The sequence below is a fragment of the Canis lupus genome, chromosome 9 (genome assembly GCF_048164855.1).
Source record: "Canis lupus baileyi chromosome 9, mCanLup2.hap1, whole genome shotgun sequence".
Taxonomy (NCBI): Eukaryota; Metazoa; Chordata; class Mammalia; order Carnivora; family Canidae; genus Canis; species Canis lupus.
The window spans coordinates 71,622,708-71,639,243 of record NC_132846.1 but is presented as its reverse complement, the minus strand read 5'-3'; the positions used below and the strand labels follow the sequence as shown (position 1 = coordinate 71,639,243).

The window sequence follows — 16,536 nt, the reverse complement described above, 5'->3', positions numbered from 1 at the left end:
ATATACTGTGAAAGTCCAGCTCCTTTTAAAAACAACAAAAAAAGTCAGGAGGCTGCTGAGTCACTGAAGGCCTGAGTGAATTAATCAAAAATAGTTGGAGCAGCCCTAGTGACATCAAAGGTCTCCATTATGCCATCTGAAAATCAGAAGAGAACTGATACCATGCTTTCTATTAGCATTCCTCTGGACCACATCTCAAACAACCAAAATAGGAGCCAAAAATGAGCAAGCAATTACTTCCAGGTCCACAAAGGATCACTTACTTGGAAAGAAAGGGAACATTTGGAGTCCTTCTTTAAGACTTGGGATCCAAAATAAACCACATTACACAGACCATTCTAGTCTTTGGGTGGGGGTGGCGGGGACTTTCCACCTAGTCAGGCCTGGGGTCTCCAGTGCAAGCAAAGGGAGCAGCCCACAGTCTGGGGCTGGCCCACCACTAGCTGGTCATCCTGGGGAAGTGCTGAAGCTTTCTGATCCTGGTGCAAACAGAAAGGAGACTGTCCACTGAGATATGTTCACTCTGTGAACAAAGTTCAATATACTATTCAACCAAAATGTATGTGTGTGTGTGTTTTTTTAAGAGATTTTATTTATTTATTCATGAGAGACACACACAGAGAGGCAGAGACACAGGCAGAGGGAGAAGCAGCTCCTTGCAGGGAGCCCAATGTGGGACTCGATCCTGGACCCCGGGATCACATCCTGAGCCAAAGGCAGACGCTCAGCCACTGAGCCACCCAAGCATCCCTAACCGAAAAGTTCTTTACCACGGTGGAAAATAACCTGGTTCCAGTGACAAAAATACCAAACAGCAATTTTCAAACATCTTCATGCCCATACCACACATGCAGGTGAACAGTTTAGCATTCTGATCAATCAGCTGTAAGGCATGACACAGACACCAACTCTACAGTACAACCTACCTGCTCTGAAGCAGAAACAAAACAGGCTGGTTGTGTGAAACACCCACACAAGCCATCTTCCTCATGGTTTCTTCAGCTACACCCAAAATACCTGCATAATTGGCACAAACAGTATTTAAAGAGTCTAACACTGATTTTAAAATATGTATCAGGGGTAGTAAAGGAGTCAATCAGGTATGGAATCTCTTATCCCAGTAGGGGAAAAAAATATGAATCTATTGTACAGTTTCAGTGTTTCAAAAAGGACAGAAACTCTTCTGCCTTATTTACCACTCTATCTCCCACACCTAATAGAAGGCCTGGCATATAAATGGTATCAGCAATATTTATTGCAAAAATGAAACAATTCCGAAAATGGAAGAAAAAGTCCCCTAGCCAGACATACATAAAAGCAAATGTGTGATCCTTCTGCTTACCAAAATCCTGACTAACAACTAATGCCTTCTTGGTTACCCATCTGTGAAAGAAAACAATCTCTGCTAGCAAATACTGGTACATCACTTTACAGTTTACAAAGCACCTTTGCGCATTGGTTCTTCTGGCTCTTGTTACAAACCTGTGCCCTGAGGACTACTGACACTTGTGTTTTATAAACAGGGAAACAGAATCAGCTGTCAAGAGGCAAACAGTGGAGTCCAGCCGGTCCCAATGCCAGCCCCTGCGCTCCTTCCAGGTGAGCTAGGCTGCTGTGAGAGGAAGCTAGAGCTGAAATCCCATCACTGTGTGACTCCAGGTGCCCACTCTTGCCCAAGTGGGAATCAAATAGTCCAGCCCTGATCAGTGAGGCCCAGATTCCAGACCTACCTTCTCACTGTGTTTAGCTCGCACAGCTGTTTTATTAAAATGGAGTTACAGGCTACAGTCCCGAGCATAATGCCTGGCACTTCAAAGGCACTTGGGAAAGTTAGTTCTCCTCTTTGTAACTTGTATTTCTCCTTCTGCATACATAAGGATTTGCTGCTTATCATAGACAGGCTTTGAAAATTCTCATCATTCATTACACCTTCAAAGAAATATAAATAAGGAAAACAGATCGCTCTTCCTGTCCTAAATTTCCTGGAGAAAGATAATAGCAGAAACCAAGTCGAGGGCATGTTTTCCTTTCAATGTAATTTTCCAAAACAAGATTGCAGTTTCCCTCCCTTAGCTTCCATTCCTCCCTCCTCAGACACACAGCACATGCCCCCACCTGCACGGACACATTGGACCCCTTCCCATTACTAAAAACAAATCAGCAGTATGTCACTTGCTAGCATGCATCTGCTGGGCTCTGGCCCCGGAATGAGTACCCACCACCTGCATCTCAGAGCTCCTCTTGGGTACCTGGCTGCAGCAGCCAGGATGTGAGAAGTGGCCGAGAGTTCCCTGCAGGGAGAGAGCAGGGAAGGTCAACGAGCCAGACATCATCAGAATATAGGCAGATGAGGTGTAAAAGACAAAGTGCCCACCTGGTGGTCATTCCAGAATGGGAAGAGGTGCCCAGTCACAGAAGGTTTAAAATATGTTCACTGAACTTTCACAGCAACAATCTGGGGAACTGCTAACTGTAATCCAAAAAAAGACTTCCTGAAGGAACAGGGAAGATGCCCTCTCTGGGGGAGGAAGCAGGACCGAGGTGATTTGCTGCATCCCCTCCTGCGGCCCAGCACTGCGAGCCAAAGACCAGCTGAAACAACCAGCTTCTGCTATCGCGAGTCATTTCTTCCCCCAAGGCAGCCTGTCACTTAAAAACGGTTTGCTATGGAAAACTGACTCCTCTTTTGGTTTTTAAAAACCAAACTTAATAAGCCGCTAAACTGCCACCTCTTCAACTCCTCATGTTGTTGAATGGAATGCTACGTTCAGGTGAAGCCTCTTCCCACCCTGAGAAATACTCTGGATGGCTGTTTGTGGTGCATCCTGCAGGCTAACAGAGCACTGACTTCTTCATTAGGGAGAAACTATGAATACACATTAGATAAATTCAGTTTGCACACATTCTAACATCAGATCTCAGTACATTAAAATGCTGACATATTCAAATGACCTATTTTTTTAAATTAAATCTGTTAAATATTTATAAAATATGCATTCCTATACTAACATCCCACATGGAAGAAAAGGCAAAATGTTTTATTTCTGCAAAAGATACTCATTTTGCATTCTTAGAAAATAATTTTTTTAAGTTCCCTCTTAAAGGGGCTTGGGAAGGAATCCTAGGACCTAACAGTGTTGTGACAATGGTGAACTGCAAACCATTCCAAGGAGTGAGTGGTTCCCCCATGCTGCTTAACTACTATATTACTATCTTCCTGACAGTGAGACGATCCATGAGCTTATGATGTTGGCACAGCACAGAGCTGATGTTTAAATTTTCTGATTCAGGTTGCTTTGTAATCTAAGCAATCTGAAGAGTAGCTCCCATTTTCAGTAAGAAATACTATAAATCCCCTATTGTGTAGCAGCCCTGCCACTTCCCAGCAATCATTTCCCCATCCTACTGAAAAACTGAGGCTCAGGGAGCAGAGGTGACCAGCCCATTTCACTGAGCTTAGAACTGTATTTTAAACCACATCAAGCTGCTAATTTTGCAATCACTCAAACTCAACTGGAACAGTGAACTACTTGAATCTGTAACATACAAAATTATTTATTTATTTAAGATTTTATTTTACATTATTTGAGAGAGAAAGAGTGCACGCATGTGTATACATGTGCAAAAGCATGGAGGGGCACTGGAAAAAGAATCCAGAGCAGACTCCACACTGAGTGGGGAGCCCAATGCTGTGCTCGATCTTATGACTGCAAGATTATGATCTGAGCCAAAAACCAAGAATTGGATACTTAACCGACTGAGCCACCCAGACTCCACTGTAACATAAGACATTTTTAAAAATGCCACTGATGTGTGGCAGTAATTAGATATCAAATGACAGCACTCTAGAGTCAGTACATTGTTGTGTTTTCAAATAGGAAGGAAGACAGCTAGAGAGAATGAGAGAATATTAAACTTATCTTACACAGTGAAAGGAGATGAGCCACTAGAACACGTAGCCAAAATATTCTATTTGGCTTCTGGAATTCAAAGAGTTTGTCTCTATTCCAGTCAGAGCACAGCTGAAGAAAGTAGCCTCGGCTGGACGAGAGCAACAGAGCTGACCTGCTCTCAATACTATCACGAGGAAAGGCTCTGACCTCTCCATCACCTGCACTTTTATAGCATCCCCAGAACTATTCACTTGGCACTTACACTGTTACTTGTCCTGTATGACTTATCTCCCCAACTAATCCAAAATTTTAAGGGAATAACTGTCTTAAAAGACACCTCAGTAATAGCCACTCAGACATTTTTCCTTTTTTTAAAAAGATTTTCTTTATTTATTCATGAGAGAGAGAGAGAGAGAGAAAGAGAGAGGGATTGAGAGAGACAGAGACACAGGCAGAGGGAGAAGCAGGCTCCATGCAGGGAGCCTGACATGGGACTTGATCCTGAGTCCCCAGGATCACACCCTGGGCTGAAGGTGGCGCTAAACTGCTGAGCCACCCGGGCTGCCCCACGCAGACATTTCTGATGTTTTTTTTCCCCTACCAGATTAAAGAAAGCTTTTCTAGGCACCTGAAATGTACCATAAGCTGCCTTAAGCATAGTAATGCAATAGTGGCTAGTTTCAAAATATGGACCAGTAAAACTGGCACAAACAGGAATGGGGAGAGGCTGGCTTCACCTCACCAGTGAAGGAGTTATAAAGCCGGCTCTGCCTTTATGCAGGGCAATCTGACAGCATGTAGCAAAAGCCCTCCTTCCTTTAAACACAAATTCAGCTCCTAGGAATGCCTCCTTAGAATTTATTTTTTCAAGTGTGTAATCTGTAATAGCCCCAAACTGGCCCAACACAAATGTCCAGGAACAGGAGTCCAGCTAAACAGTGGGCTCTACATGGAATACTAATCATGGAATATCTGCACTGAGAACAAATATGGACAAACTTTGAAAAATAATCTTGAAAGAAGCCAAATATAAAAGAAGCATACGCTAAATAATTCTACTTAAAGTTCAAAAGTAAGGAAAACTAATCTGTGATGCTAAAAGTGAGGACCGTGGTTACCACTGAAGAGTGTGGGGAAAGGGCCAGAGGGGAGGTAGTTCTGGGTGGCCAGGAATGCTGTTCCTTAATCTGGGGTTGATCCTACTTTGTGAAAAATTAACAATTAAATACATTTCTGTCCGTATGCTATTCTTAAAAAGAAAATTTAATGAGCAAGCACATGTACAAAGGCAGCCAACTGAACTTTGCTTATAATGAAACATTAACATCTTTTGTGCTCCAAAAAGGAAATGGGTAAATATATCATGTAGCCATTTAAAATGAAGATACTTACTAGCAAAGAAGGATGTTACATGCTATATTAAGTGGGAAAAATGAAACAATAAAAAATAAGATTCTAAAGACAGAAAAATTGAAAGAAATCTAAAATCATATTCACACCGTAATCATATTTTAGTAACATTAGTGTATTGTTGTTTTAAATATATCTTATAGAAGAAGGCCAAAAAGCTCATTGTGAATGTCATTAGAAGCTGAGACTTTGCACATATGAGGAATAAATGTAAAATCGTTCCATCTTCGATTTGATTAGGAAAGACCAATACGAACTCATGTGTCTTCTTTCTAAATAAATAAAATTAAAATAAATAAATAAATAAATAAAATAGAAGCATTTTCTAACTCTGTCCAGTAAAAAGGTATAGAAACAACACCAGATTAGCAATTCCTATTGCCTAGAGTATAGCTCAAATGGTATTTGCCACTCAAAGTCACCAAGGCTCCTGGAACCTGATATATCAGGTATGGGGCAAAGATGAACAAGATAAATTTGGAACAACTTTTTGTACCTCTGAGCAAGAAAGCTATCAAAGCCTCAATGGGCAAAAGGAGCTACCATGAGGCAAAGATGGGGGCAGGAAAAACATTAAAATGAGGGGCACCTGGGTAGGTGAGTCAGTAGAACACACGACTCTTCATTTTGGGCCTGTAAGTTTGAGCCCCATGTTGGGAAATTACTTAGGAAAAAATAAAAAATAAGTATCAAAATGATACTACAGAATTGTCGTTGAATAAAGAATCTGAGTTCATACTGATATCAATAAATGAAGAAAGCTTCTCCTTACAGTAGACTAACACCTAATAAGTGTACAAAGAGTAATGGAGTTTGAAAATCACCATTTACAACCATCACTGCAATACAATAATAAATCATTCAGCCAAAATCATCCATGAATGCTAAAACTAATGGATGAAGGAAGGTTTCAAGAGCAACAGGAAATATAGTAGGCTCAAAGTGTTCCCTCACAAATTACATCTCAGTTACAAAGAGAAAAATGGAACTTTACAACAGATTAATTTAGTAAATACAACTTTAATCAAGGCTCACATGAATTTACCTACTAGTACTGGACAAATCAGCATCATGTGCCTCTTGACAAATTGCCTTGCGATGGACACATCAATTCTGTGGTACCCCCCAAAATGCAGACCATGAATCTAATCATGAAAAAAATCGGACAAATCCAAATGGACAGATATTCTACAAAATAACTGTGGTCTGAACCTTTAAAAATGTCTAGATCATGAAAACAAAAGGCTAAGGAACAGGTCCACAATGAACAAGACTGAAGAGCCTGCCATGTTTGAACTTGGCCAGGTCCTCAACCAGGGGAAAATGGCTTTTAAGGGACAGCACTAGGGTAACTGGTAAAATCTTAATGTGAACTGTTGATTAGATAATGTTTTATTTCTGATTTTGATAAATGTTCTGTGGTTATAGAAGTGAAAATTCTTATTTTCAGCAAACAGGAACTGAAGTTTATATGGATAAATGGGTACATTGTCTACAAACTAGTCTCAAATGATATACACTATACACACACACGAGAAAGGGAAGGGAGCACACAAATGATAAATGGGCAAATGAGAACCAATTAGTCTGGGTGACAGATATATAGGAGTTCTCTGTACTATTCTTGTCACTTTTCTGTAAGAGTGAAAATACAGCAAAGTAATTTTTACAAAAGAGAAACTTAAGAGGCATGTACATTAAATGCAACGTGTGGTCCTTGTCTGGAAGTTTGAAAATATATGTAAGCCAACTATAAAACGTTTATTTGTGGGGCACCTGGGTGGCTCAGTCAGTTAAGCATCTGCCTTCAGCTCAGGTCATGATCTCGGGGTTCTGTGATGGAGCCCCATCATCAGGCTCCCTGCTCAGTGGGGAGTCTCCCTCTCCCTCTGCCCATCTCCCTGCTCATGCTCTCTCTCTCCACCCCCAAATAAATAAAGTCTTAAAAAAAAGTTTGTGGTAGTGATTACATGAATCTACAAATGGGACAAAATTGTGCAGAAACACACACACACACGAATCTGAAACTGCTGAAATCTGAATGAGCTCTGTGGATTGCACCAATGTCAATTTCCTGACTTTGATACTGTACTATAAGTTATGCAAAATATTACCATTGGGAAAAACTGGGTTTTTCACATTTTTTTGAAACTTCCTACGAATCTATAATTATTTCAAATTAAAAAGTTAATAACAATAAGATCCTATGAATCAAGAAACTACACAGAGTATTTATGAATCTGTCAAAGGACAGACTATATTCAAATGTAAGTTTTTACGTGTGAAAATCGTGGCTTTATTTCTCAGAAGAGTCCATGTATCATGGATAAAATACAGACGATACGATGTTTGGGATTTGCCTTAAAATAATGCAGGAAGGGTGATGGAATCAATGAAGTGAGACTGGCCAGATGCTGACAAGTGGTGAAGCTGGGAGACAGGGGTATGGAAGTCCACTACACCATTCTCTCAACTGTCCTGTAAGCTGGAAATTTTCCATAATTATAAAGTATAATTCCTTTTGGAATATACATTTATTTATATGTATATATTTGCACCAAAAATTTTGAAAAGATAGGCATCAAACTATTAAATGTTATTAAAGGTTTGGCAGTAGTATTTAGGTGATAACTTTTTGTGTATCTTAATTTCTAACTTTTCATCAATAATTATATGTTATTTGTGTAATTTCTTTAAACAAACAAACAAACAAACAAACAAACACAGGCAGCCCGGCTAGCTCAGCGATTTAGCACCACCTTCAGCCCAGGGCGTGATCCTGGAGACCCGGGATGGAGCCTGCTTCTCCCTCTGCCTGTGTCTCTGCCTCTCTCTCTCACGAATAAATAAAATCTTAAAAAAAAAAAAAAAAAAAAAGGCCAAAAACCACTAAAACTCTTTCAAAATTATTCTAAGTAGCTTAAAAGCATGTCATGGCTTAGCACAAGATCACAGAAAAATACGTGCCTTGTAAACAGCAAAATTCACCATAAAATAAATCTTACTGTTCTATCGAGTAAATGCATGAACAGGATGATATATCACCAGCAGGTGATGATATATTTTGAACTAGACAAATCATAAATTTCACGCCAATTAGGACTGCTGGAGTCTGTTATTAATGTTTCTGTGGCACCAGTGATGTCACTCAATGAGATGAGAAAGGACAGGAAAATTCTTTAAAGGAGCCAACCATTCAGAGGACAAGTAAGGAGGCCATAGCTGCTTCTACTGTTCCACTCTTCAAACAGCACCACAGTGTGAGAAGGCTCGCTGTGTGTTCCTAATTTGCTACAGTGGCAAATAAAGATAACTTGTCTCCAGTCCTCTTTGGGAAATCTGATCTGTTCCAAGTTTATCTCCTAATTTTTGCTCTAATGTAAATTCCAAATTGAATCCCTATCTTTCTCACAAGAATTGAACTGAGAATTCATCATCATCCCAAGCTCTTCTAGATATTTCAGGAAAACTCAGTTGTAAATTATCCTTAATCCAGAAGAAACTAAGAGTAACACGGTGGAATTCATTTCTCTGATTTCAGAATATTTAGTATTTTAAAATATTTTAGCATTTAAAAATTAAGATCTCTGAGGCCTGAAATAAAACTATTAGGCTCAATAGGGACAGTATTATTTCATAGTCTAAATGGGGACAGCACTGTATTTTAAATGTAGGTTAGCAGGCCAACCAGTTTGTAACTGATTAAGAAGCTCCACACCCAGGGCTGAATCAACCATACCCCAAAAGTTAACACTTGGCAACAACTGCACTTTTGCTCCACTCCACTTATCATTCATTATCTCATGTAATCAAATACATAATTAAAAATGTGCAATTAGTAGCTTAAAAAGTTAAATATAAATCCCTTCACAAAGAAATGGATTGAAGAAGCAACTTATTTCCCAGTGTGAATAATTTTGTAACAGATCCCTATACACAACAGTCTCATATTATAAGGTAGGTAACCTAAGACTCACATTCACGGAATTGGAAGAGAGAGCTAAAAGTGGTGATTTTTAAAAAGCCACATTTGCTTTCAAGATGCTGCAACTTAAGACCAAAGATGTAAACTGCCTAAAATAGTATCATCGATTCACATGGCAGCTGACCTTGGAGCTCTGGGCCTATTCCGGGTATGTGGGCTAATCCCAGGCAACTTGGAGAAAGCACAGAATAACCAAACCTAAAGCCCTCACTTCTGTCTTCCTTTCTTTCACCTGTGGCATTCTTGCTTCTACATCAAACAGTAACTGTCAGAACTTGAAATTCTAGTATTTATAATATAAAGAAATACAAGGACTCTGCAAAACTCATTAAGTTTAGCATAAACCCAATGACACTCATTTAGCTGGTGCAAAGTTCACAGGTAAATTCGAACCGCTGCCAGCCTTCCCTTGGCTGAGAAAGGAGCAGTTTGCTTCTTGATTAATTCAGAGTTTTCAAGCTGGCTGTCTATGTCCTGAGCAACTAAGGCCAAAGCCCACTCCCACAGCTCTTTCCAAACCTCCTGACTGCCTTCTGGAAAGTCCTCCCTTTGCAGCAGAGCCATTGCCCACTAATAAAGTTCTGGCTAGCAGGGATGCATGCAAATACAAAAGGATGGCACAAAAGGCAGTAGTTTTAAGTTGGGCTGCAAAGATACCGAAAGCTAAGAAATACCAGCCTGCAGCTCAGCTTGATGGTGCATCTGGTTATGACAAAAGCTGAGACTCCAAATACCAGTCAGTCCCATAAGTATCACCTGTGGCTACAAACTAAAAGTCTAGCCTAGGGTGGTATGGAAAGATCTCTGATCTCTCCTCCACACAGAGTACTTCAACTAGATTTATCTTTAAATTTGAAGAGACACACAACATAACACTCCCAAATGCCTTATTGTCTATCTACAGCAAATCCAAGTACAAAGTCCTTGGACCTCAAGCCACATGCATGAAGTTTGGGCAGCAAGGAACCATGGCACACTCAAGGACCCAAAGGAGGAAGAGCATGGCAAAGCAGAAAGAGCCAGCCAGGGTAAGGTGCTAGGAGGCTGGTATTCAAGCCCACAGAGTCCCCGGCCAGAAGGCCACCTGCCCACATTGCAGGACACATGTCTCCTGCCTGAGAACCTGGCAAACAACTCAATTATTTAAGATTTTTCAGGGACCTGAATTATTTCTCTGTGTGAACTCACATGGCCATTCCATCCTCCACACAGGTCCTAACCCAGAAAAACAAAAACACTGAATAGTATACCATATCAAAAGTATAAAGTAAAACATTTCAAAGAAATTCTGGTTGAAAACCTACATTACATTTTGAGGAGCGTTAAGAGCACAGACTATGGAGCCAGGATGTGTGGGTCCGACTCAGGTTCTGCATTCCCAGCCTTGTAAGCTTAGACAAGTTATTTGCCTTTCTGCACTACTGTTTCCACAAAATGGGAAAATAAGGATAATACAGTAGTTCTACCACATACAGTGTTTGAAGACTAGGAGTGACAGTATGTAAGTGGTCAGAGTAGAGCCAACACAACATGCTTATGTAAGTATGCGCTATCATCAGCTATTACCATTATTAAGTAAATGACATCAATTTATACTTGCTAAATGCATTCAAACCAGGGGTACAGTGAGCACGGAAACAAGCATGGGGGGATCCCTGGGTGGCTCAGCAGTTTAGCACCCACCTTCAGCCCAGGGCATCATCCTGGAGTCCCGGGATCGAGTCCCACATCAGGCTCCCTGCAGGGAGCCTGCTTTTCCCTCTGCCTGTGTCACTGCCTCTCTCTGTCTCTCTCATGAATGAATAAATAAAATCTTTACAAAAAAAAAAAAATCATGGGATTCCTCAGAGGCATTTTAAAGATAAATGTATTTTTCTATTGAGTTGCCTGTCCAGAAATGTGGGTGTGGGGGATGTTGGGGGGGGTCAAAGAGAGAAGAGCGAGCACACAGAACCTAAATGACAAGCCCTCTCCCATCACCAGAGATGACAACTGTCCCCTGGGTCACAGCAGTGCTCCCTTTGCTGATACTTATTCATTTCACTTTCATAACGCAGCTGGACTAAAGCAAAGCCAGCAAATTAAGATTTTTTTCCAACCAATTAAGATTTTACCAAATTCAACGTAGCTTAATTTTTCGAAGTTGTAAATAGAAGTTCAGTGGCGAGAACTGTTAAGTATACCAACTTTACCTTAATAAAAGTAAATTTCTGAGACAAAACTACCAAGTGGCACATATTATGTGAGGGCTAGATATGTGAATCTATGGAGGATGGACTATGATGTCAAAGTCTCTCATACCTCCTGCTTCTCTGACAGACTATAGGTAAATACATATTAGAAAAAGGAAATAAAATAGCCTATTTTTTAAAAGATTTTATTTTTTTTCAGATTTTATCTATTTATTCGTGAGAGACACAGAAAGAGAGAGGCAGAGACACAGGCAGAGGGAGAAGCAGACTCCCTGAAGAGAGCCGAATGTGGGACTCGATCCCAGAACTCTGGGATCACGCCCTGAGCCAAAGGCAGATGCTCAACTGCTGAGCCACCCAGGCATCCCAGCCTATTTCTATTAAAAAACAAAACAACAACAACAACAACAACAACAAAAAACAGATGTTATTCAGTAGATTAGGAATATAATGTTGGGTGGGGGGCACCTGGCTGGCTCAGTCAGTAGGGCTTGAGACTCCTGATCTCAGGGTCATGAGTTCAAGCCCCACCTTGGGGGTAGAGATTACTTAAAAATAAAATCTTAAGGAAAAAAAAAAAAGAATACAATGAGGAAATCCAGAAATATGGGTATTACAATAATTTGTTATGTGACCAAATAGCAACCACACAGTCACATGCACTCTGTGGGAAAAAGGATTTACGAGAAAGGTAGTGTGTGTGCTTCAGAGCCTGACAGCTCTCCTGTGTCACTTTCCAGCTGTGTAGCCTTGGCAAGGTACCTCACTCCTTAGAGCCAGCCTCCCTTCTTGTCTGAAGTGGAAAACACCACTAGTTATTTTACAAAGTGTCTCCGGGTGAAACAACATATGTGAAAGCACCTAGTTAAGTGCCAGCACAGAGTAGGTGTTCAATAAATGGCAGCTGTAATGATATACAAAGTAATCAATGGCTATTAATGTGATCTACATATTAAATAGCCAATAAGCATTTACTGAGTGTTTACTGTACAGAGAGAGCCTTGAATTAGATCCCATAAAGTAGTGGCTCTCAAACTTCAGTACATCAGAGACACTGACTAGTTAAACAGATTGCAGGGCCCCACCCCCAGTATTTCTGAGTCAGCTGGTCTAGAGTGGGCCCCCACAATCTGCATCCCCACAAGTTCTGAAGACACGCTGATGCTGCTGGTGACAGACCTCACATAAGAGAACCACTGCTCAAAGTGTAGAGAAAAGGAAGAGGAGCCTGTTTTTGTAAATGTAAGAAGTCAAATACCTAGGCAATGCTATAGTCAAGTAGAAAGGTAGGAAATGGTGCTTGAAAGAAAATCAAAACAGAGAAACAGACACAAGAAGTGTGCAGGGACATCAAGATGTCAGCTCGGCCAAGCATGGAAGAAACTCATCACAAGAACCGACAAAATTGTTTTTAAAGATTTATTTAAGTGACTCCTGGGTAGTTCAGCAGTTGAGCGTCCACCTTTGGCTCAGGGAATGATCCTAGAGTACTGGGATCAAGTCCCACATAGGGCTTCCTGCATGGAGCCTGCTTCTCCCTCTGCCTGTGTCTCTGCCTCTCTCTCTCTGTGGCTTTCATGAATAAATAAAATCTTTTTTTTTTAATAAATAAATAAAATCTTTTAAAAAAATAAATATTTATTTGAGAGAGAGTGAGAATGAATGCCCACAAGCAGGAAGGGCAAAGGAAAAGGGAGAGAGGATCTCAAGCTGACTGCACTGAGTGCGGAGCCCAACAGGAAGCTGATCTCAGAACCCTGAGATCACAACCTGAGCCAAAACCAAGAGTCAGACACCCAACCAAATGCACCACCTAGGTGCTCCAAGAACTGACAGGCTTTGAAGAAGTCATTCATAAGCTAACTTTCTTACTAGGCTCAACTTAGATTTGATGGTTAGAGTAAAGTGAGCTATTACAACTCTTGGAAAAGTTAACCACATGTGAAAATGGTACCTACATGCACAGATGGGACAGTAGGTAAGGCCAGGCTAAGCGGCATGAAACTGGGAAGAAAACAGCAAAAGCAGTGAAAGCCCATCATTGATTGTGGTGCAAAGGCCCAAAGTACCCTTTCTCACAACAGCCAGGACCTTCAGAACCCTCATTCCATAAGATGATGGCCCAGAAAAGGGATCACTAGCCATGAGAAACAGATATGAGAATCAAGCCCCATTGGAGCCTACCATTTATTAATTTGGTGTTACCAAGCATTAATCAAGGGCACTAAGAGACCTCAAATAGGATTCATTCAAATAAGAGAGGAAAATGTCATATTTCATAAGTTACTGAATGAGCTCCCTAAGTATAGACCATATTGTTAATTAGCTATCACTGCATCTATTATTACTACCTAATCAATTTTTATTTACCATCTGAGAATTCTAGAAAAATTTGTTTCAAAACAGTGCTCACAAACAGACTGTATTTCAGTCTGTATTTTTAGGTCAACAGTGGTAAGATACAGATAACCATGACTTATATTGAAAAAACACATAGGACATCATGGTGCACTGTCTTTTATCACTCAAAGTTCAGCAGAAAATTGCTGACAGATTATTTTCCATAAAGAACAGATCAGGAAATCCTAGGATTGTTCCAGGAAAGAAAAACAAAAAAATGAGTTTGAAACCCCATCCCAGATCTTGTATCAGAATAAATTTCAGCAATATCAAAGAGACATTAAATATAAACAGTGAAACCTCAAAAGTACAAGAAGAAACCATGAGGATCTTTAAAGATAAAATTGTCCCAAACCCACAACTATAAGAGAACAGACTAATACAACTGCCTATGAAAACAAAAATAAGCATACCTAGAAAATCTACCATGAGCAAAATCAGAACACAATTGACAAATGGAACCAAATGCTGACACTCCAATCACAGATCAAGCGCTATTTTACATAAAAGGACCAAATTCCTAGTTGAAAAATGGATACAGGTCATGGACAACTCACAGAAAAGAAAATGCATATACCTGAAACACAACAGTTTTATATATTTTATATATATTTTATATATTTTATTTATATAGCATAATACATAAACTACACTTCAGTTAAAAAAGATATGTAAAAAAAAGTCTCAAATATATGAAATGACACTTAATTCACAGTACAAGAAACACAAAATTACAGTGTTATATTATTTTTCATATCTCAAACTGGCAAAGATTAAACAATAGTATGTTATGCCAGAGGTATTAACCGGCACAACTTGTGAAATGCAATGTGACTATGTTTATCAAAATTACAAATGCACATGTTCTTTGACCTAGCAATTCTACTCAGGAATTTACTCCTCAGAAATACTAGGAACATGGCAAAATGATACATGTACAAGGTTATTTATTGTAGCATGGTTTGTAATAGCTAAAGACTAGAAACAACTTCAATGTCCATCAAAGGGGGAAGTATTGTACATTCTTATAATGGGGTATTGTGTAGCTATTAACAAAATAAAGAAGCTCTTTACAAACTGACAAAGAATAATCTTCAAAATGCATTCTGTAAAACAAAACAACAACAAGGTGCAAAAACTATGTGATGCTAAAATTTGCATTTTTTTTTAAAGGAAGGAATATAGATTTCTGATTCTTTATATAGAACCATAGGCCATCTCTGGAAATAAACACAAGAATTTCATACTGGTTACTTCTGAGAAGGGGAAGAGGGTGGCTAGGGGACAGGCTATAAGAAACTTTTCACTGCAGGTCCTCTGAATTTTGAACCATGTGAATTTATTACCTATTTTAAAAATAAAATATGCCCGGGGCACCTGGCTGGCTCAGTGGGTAGAACATGTGACTCTTGATCTCAGGGTTGTGAGTTCAAGCCCCATGATGGGCATGGAGTCTACTTTAAAAATAAAATTTAAAAACAATAATAATATAATAATAATAAATGAAAAATAAAATATGCTATGAGAAGTCATAACACCTACATCCTAAATAAAGATTTTCATACTAAGTTACTTGAGATAAATTCCTTTCACTATCCACTCAGTCAACATTTATTGAGTTCTACTATATGTGCCAAGCACTGTTTTAGGCACTGGAGTTTCAGCAATGACGACAGTAAAGCCCTCTTCTTTTGTGTTTTAGAAGCCCTCTAGTAAGTAATAAAGTAATCAAATGAGTATCAGAGAGTGGTAAGGCCAGGCAAGGGAGTCAGACACTGAGAGTAGAAGAGTGACTGTAGTGCATTTCTAGGTAGGGTAACAGAAAGCTTCTTTGACAGGATCGTGTTTGGGCAGAGATTTGAAGAAGTGAGAGACTCAGCCCTGTGGCTGGTCAGGGAAGGGATTCTAGTTAGAGGAAAGTACAAGTGAGATTCATGAGGGTCGCTGGGCTCCTCTTCAAGGAAAAGAATGGAGGGAGTAAGGGAGAGTGTGGTAGCAAATCACCCTGGGGGTTTGGGAGAAAGAAGGCACCATATCCTAATAATGAATTTAGATCTTGTTCTAAGTGACATGAAAAAGAATTAGAAATTTTTCAGCACTGGAAAAATATGATCTGACCTATATTGTTTTAAATGTCATTCTGGCTGCCATCAGAAGAGATTGTAAAAGGTATGGGTAGAAGCAGGGAGCCCACTTGGAAACCACCCTAGTCTAAGTGAGGAATGATGCTTCCTTACGTTGGGGAGATAATGGTGGAGGTGGGAAGTGATCCAGATATATTTTAAGGCAGAGCTACAAGCCTTTACTAAAGGTTTGGAAGTACACTGAGAAAAAGAAAGAAGTCATTGGCGACTCCAATTTAGCCCAATGACCTCATAGGTTCATTTCAAAAAAAAAAAAAAAAGTCACACCTTCATACAAAGCTCAACCACTCTAAAATAGGTTATGAACACCATTAACAAAAAGCAATGTTTATCTGCATTCCAAAATAGGAAGCTGTAGGAGATTTTTTTTTGGAGATTTTAAAGTTAAAAAAGAATCCATACCTGGGTTAATTTTCTAAATACTGAATGAGCATCTACACTGCAGGGACCTAAGTTATGTTTGTTTGTTTGTTTGTTTTTAAGATTTTATTTATTTACTCATGAGAGAGAGA

General features: G+C 39.7%; 1 protein-coding gene across 21 annotated transcripts in view; it reads right to left on the bottom strand.

Moving 5' to 3' along the window:
• WDR20 (WD repeat domain 20) overlaps nt 1-16,536 on the bottom strand; it is a 61,822-nt gene that overhangs the window by 27,613 nt on the left and 17,673 nt on the right. The window contains exon 1 of one of the 21 annotated variants that reach the window (XM_072839991.1): nt 1,731-1,748. The exons of 19 other annotated variants lie outside the window; for them this stretch is intronic. The gene's annotated coding sequence lies outside the window, so the exon portion shown is untranslated. Of the gene's footprint in view, nt 1-926; nt 944-1,730; nt 1,749-16,536 lie in introns of those variants that run through there. One more of the 21 variants, XM_072839990.1, reaches the window with a different exon arrangement.